This window comes from Ovis canadensis, chromosome 15 (assembly GCF_042477335.2).
Source record: "Ovis canadensis isolate MfBH-ARS-UI-01 breed Bighorn chromosome 15, ARS-UI_OviCan_v2, whole genome shotgun sequence".
Taxonomy (NCBI): Eukaryota; Metazoa; Chordata; class Mammalia; order Artiodactyla; family Bovidae; genus Ovis; species Ovis canadensis.
The window spans coordinates 41,839,538-41,844,768 of NC_091259.1; the positions used below are offsets into that span (position 1 = coordinate 41,839,538).

General features: G+C 44.8%; 1 non-coding gene across 1 annotated transcript; it reads right to left on the reverse strand.

Moving 5' to 3' along the window:
• Positions 1-461: 461 nt before the first annotated feature.
• Positions 462-596, reverse strand: LOC138421435 (small nucleolar RNA SNORA70). Its single transcript, XR_011249512.1, has one exon. It is a non-coding gene; the product is annotated as a small nucleolar RNA SNORA70 (small nucleolar RNA).
• Between the last annotated feature and the right edge of the window lie 4,635 nt (positions 597-5,231).

The window sequence follows — 5,231 nt, forward strand, 5'->3', positions numbered from 1 at the left end:
CTGTATGCAAGTCAAGAAGCAACATTTATTTATTTATTTATTTTGGACAGGAAATAGCATTTATTGGTGAGCATGATTAAGGAGGGGACAGCGCTGATGCTCATGAGTGCAGGGCCCGCCATTTGTCCAGGGGACCACAATTAGGGATGTATTTGACCCCACAGCCATCTGGGATGAGTCGCATTTCTGCCACCATGTTCTCAAATTCATCCGCGTTGAATTTGGTAAATCCCCACTTCTTAGAGATGTGGATCTTCTGGCGGCCAGGGAACTTGAACTTGGCCCGGCGGAGGGCTTCAATCACATGTTCCTTGTTCTGCAGCTTGGTGCGGATGGACATTATGACCTGGCCAATGTGGACCCTGGCCACTGTGCCCTGAGGCTTTCCAAAGGCACCGCGCATACCTGTCTGGAGTCTAGATTGGGAAACAGCAGGCCAGTCATGAATGCCCACTAGGAAGAGTTGTCTCCAAGGTCCCTTAGGGCAGCCTGTATAGGCAACAGGTTGCATACACTACCAAGGAGCCTGCTATTTGCAGCCATTGCACACTGGGCCCCCATGGGGAAAAGAGCACAGTCGGCTTAATTGGCTGCAAAGAAGAAGCAACATTTAGAACTAGACATGGAACAACAGACTGGTTCCAAACTGGGAAAGGGGTACATCAAGGCTGTATATTGTCATGCTGCTTATTTAACTTATACGCAGAGTACATCATGAGAAACGCTGGGCTGGATGAAGCACAAGCTAGAATCAAGATTGCCAGGAGAAATATCAATAACCTCAGAAATGCAGATGACACCACCCTTAAGGCAGAAAGCAAAGAAGAACTAAAGAACCTCATGACAAAAGTGAAAGAGGAGAGTGAAAAGTTGGCTTAATTCAGAAAACTAAGATTATGGCATCTGGTCCCATCACTTTATGGCAAATAGATGGGAAAACAGTGGAAACAGTGTCAGACTTTATTTTGGGGGGCTCCAAAATCACTGCAGATGGTGACTGCAGCCATGAAATTAAAAGACACTTGCTCCTTGGAAGAACAAGTTATGACCAAGCTGCTGCTAAGTTGCTTCAGTCGTGTGCGATTCTGTGCAACCCCATAGATGGCAGCCCACCAGGCTCCCCCGTCCTCCAGGCAAGAACACTGGAGTGGGTTGCCATTTCCTTCTTCAGTGCATGAAAATGAAAAGTGAAAGTGAAGTCGCTCAGTCACGTCCGACTCTTAGCGACCCCATGGACTGCAGCCCACCAGGCTCCTCCGTCCATCCATGGGATTTTCCAGGCAAGAGTACTGGAGCGGGGTGCCATTGCCTTCTCCAGTGACCAAGCTAGACAGCATATTAAAAAGTGGAGATATTACTTTGCCAGCAAAGGTCCATCTAGTCAAAGCTATGGTTTTTCCAGCAGTCATGTGAGAGTTGGACTATAAAGAAAGCTGAGTGCCGAAGAATTGATGGTTTTGAACTGTGGTGTTGGAGAAGACTCTTGAGAGTCCCTTGGACTGCAAGGAGATCCAAAGAGTCCATCGTAAAGGAAATCTGTCCTGAATATTCATTGGAAGGACTGATGCTGAAGCTGAAACTCCAATACTTTTGCCACCTGATGTGAAGAACTGACTCATTGGAAAAGACCCTGATGCTGGGAAAGATTGAAGGCGGGAGGAGAAAGGGACAACAGAGGATGAGATGGTTGGATGGTATCACTGACTCAATGTACATGAGTTTGAGTAAACTCTGGGAGTTGGTGATGGATAGGGAGGCCTGTTGTGCTGCAGTCCATGGGGTTGCAAAGAGTCGGACACGACTGAGTGACTGAACTGACTGACTGACAGGTTAGTGGAGGGGGTCTCCAGGCTGGGGTCTGCAGGGCCGGTCACCCACAGTGACATGTTGCTGGGTTGCAGTCTGTCCAGGACAGTACACTGGATCAGTCCTCGGCCCTTTGACACTGCTCCCGGAACACTCTTCGCTGCCAAAGAGCACATAAAAATGACCAGCGTCCTTAAACTGACTTTGTTTCCTTAAATAGGCTGATTGGTCAAACCTGGAGTTACTTTACAGAATCAGCACTGTGCATGTGCAAGGCAGGAACCCATGTCTCTAGGAAGACTCAGGAATCAAGAATCTTCATTTCACCAAACTCAAAGAATTGAAGTGTTGCCATCAGAGCCCTTTATGAAGCAAGAAGTCCTTCAATAAAGAAAATCTGATTTCCAGCAGCAGGAGTAGCTTATAGGACTAATTCAAGACTAGCCAATCAGCTTTTAAGTTTGAAATTACCCTAACCCCTTAATTTTCTCCCAGAACTCTGGATCAAGGAGAAAAATTTGAGAGTCTTGTCTTCTGTCTCCTTCCTGGTTGACCTTGCTAGAAACCTCCTTCTGTAACTAAAAGTGGGGTCAGCCTGCTCACTGCTCAAAAGCCAATAAAGAGTTCAGGTTGTTGGGAAGGAAAGTTTGTTTTATTTTGGATGCTGGCAACCAGAGGTGGGGGGTGAGGGTGGGATGTGGGTAGGGAGGTTGATGGGGTGGGACAGAAGCTTGTCCAAAGGCCAATTCCCCCCTTTTCCCCACCCCGGACCATCAGTAAGCAAGAGCTTTTATAGGGGAAGGGAGCGGGATACAATAGTAGAAACAATAGTTAGCTGTGACAGTCATCTTAAAATTGGTCCTCGATGGTCTGACCAGCATCATCTCAATTGTTTTAAGTACAGTTAATCTGCAGTCCCAGGGTCAGTTTTTTCCCATTTCCTTGAGGCCAATTCTTGAAACTGCGGCAGCTAATGTCCTGGCTACAGTCTGATCATCACGTAGTTAACTTCTTCACCTGGTGGGGGTTTCAGTACCTGTGAGACAGCTCACAGGATATGACTCAGAACATCTGTAGCCTTTGAGAAGGAAATAGAGGTCTTTGTTTGTGCCTAATGACTAAAAACAATTATTATTTGGCCTCCTTTGACTATTTTCATTTATTTCCTTTTTTTCCTTTCTACAATTAAACTTATTCTTTGGCTACAGTTTTCCCACAGACAAAAGACAGACAGAGCAAATGGGGGACAAGGACCATAAGGTCTGTACCATTTCACTTCTTTTCTCAAAAGCCAGTGACATAATATGTGTTTCTATGTGCGTCAGTGAGCTCTTACTCAGTTATAGAACCTGAGATGGTTGGATGGCATGACTGACTCAATGGCATGAGTTTGAGTAAGCTCTGGGAGTTGGTGATGGACAGGAAAGCCTGGCGTGCTGCAGTCCCTGGGGTCGCAAAGAGTCTGACAAGACTGAACTAACTAACTAAATGAACTAAGTTATCCTCAGGAGCTAGTGAATCCCCCATCACTTGGCAGAAATGCTGTGGAAAGGATACAAATATCGGACAGGTAGTTGACTAGCTAAAATTTGAAGTCCTTCAAGCCTGAGGGTCTGTGCTTCTCGACTTGTTCAAGTCCTTAAGTATCTGTAGTTGGTAGACCACGGCAGCTTTTGATCATTTCCATTTCATAAAAACAAGACCTTAATTTCAGACTGTGATCATCTGAAGACACTCTGTTTCCTCCTGCTACCAAAATGCAGGGTCCCAGGCTCACCCCCATGGTAGATGTTCTAAGTATAGGATTAATGTTTTTATGAAATGAAATGAAAACAGAGCCTTTCTTCTTGCTAGTGAAGTATTTTGGGGTTTATTTGTTTATTTGATTTTGGATGGGTACCGATTTTTTATAGCCAAGGAGAGAGAAATAAGGAAGAAAGGAAATTTATAATGTGGTTCTAAGTGGTTTTACCACATATTTGATTAGCTCTTCGGGAGAAAGATAAAAGCTGAATTGGATCATTTAAATAGGCACACACTGAGAAAGGAGAGTTGCTTAACTCACGATGAGAAAGTGTATCTGAGCTGGAAAGTAGCTATCTCTTTGCCTTAAGTGGTAAGATAAGTACTATTATTAGGGGAAAATTCACACTATTACTGAGTCCATAACTGTTACATGATTATGACTTACAAAGCATTTCTCATCTTCAAAGATATTAAATTCTTGGGTGCTTAATTTACCAAATGTGTAATATCTCCGTACTGCCACTCATACACCAACCATAACACCAATGTAGCAAAAAGAGTTTTGGGGATAGAAAAGTCATCAAGAGGGTGTCCTTGGTGGCTCAGTGGTGAAGAATCCTCCTGTCAGCACAGGAGACACAGATTCCATCCCGGGTCTGGGAAGATCCCACAAGCCTTGCAGCAACTAAACCAGAGCACCGCAACTACTGAGCCTGCGCTCTAGAGCCCAGGAGCCACTAGCTACTGAAGCCCGAAGGCCCCAGAGCCCATGCTCCGCAACAAGAGAAGCCACAGCCACGCAATAGCCCCTGCTCGCTGCAACTGGAGAAAGCCTGAGCAGCAGTGAAAACCCAACACAGCCAAAAAACAAAAACATAAAATAAAAGCCATCAAGGAACCTCTCTGGCTCAATATATCCCCATTTTCACCACCCACTTGCTCCTTAACCCTCTGCAACAGGACTGAAAATTTATTTTCTCAAAGCGTGTCGACTACTTCCTAATCACTAAATCAGAGACTGCTTCCTTTGTCCTCAATTCTGTTCCCTCTGCATCATTCTATTCCAGCGCCTTCTGGAAACTTTGTTTCACTTTGGGGTTGCTTTGCTCTGATCTCGCTACTTCTGTGTGCATGCTCCTTCCCTGGTGCACAGCCAGGACTGAACGCCAAGGTTCTACCAGGATCCTCTGTTTTTTATCCAGCTCAGATCTCATTCAGTCAGCACACCCATGGAAATGATTAACTGAAGCAAAGAACGTCATATTTCTCTCTTGTACTTTCACACCCTAACGCATACTTCATATACAGTAGTTGCCAAGGACAATGATTTCCTTTGCTCACACATGGAGCCCTAATGTCTTCTTATTTTAAACCTTCAATTCTCACTGCTCTTTTCAACCTGGATTTTCTCAACCTCCAAGTTTCTAAAATCAAATTAATCTTGTTTAATATGTTCAACTGTCAGGAAGCTGCACTCTTATCATTAACTCCCACCCAGGAGAAAAATCACCTGGCACCTTTTCTGACTTTAATTTCTTTTACTCATACTCAGATCCTTAAATTCCTCTTTGTCTTGCTTCACCCCCTGCCTTCCAACTGATGTCATCAGGCTTCTGTCCTACCTACTCCACTGAAACTGATCTTACTAAGGTGAGTTTTGAATTGCCCAACTGCCGAAT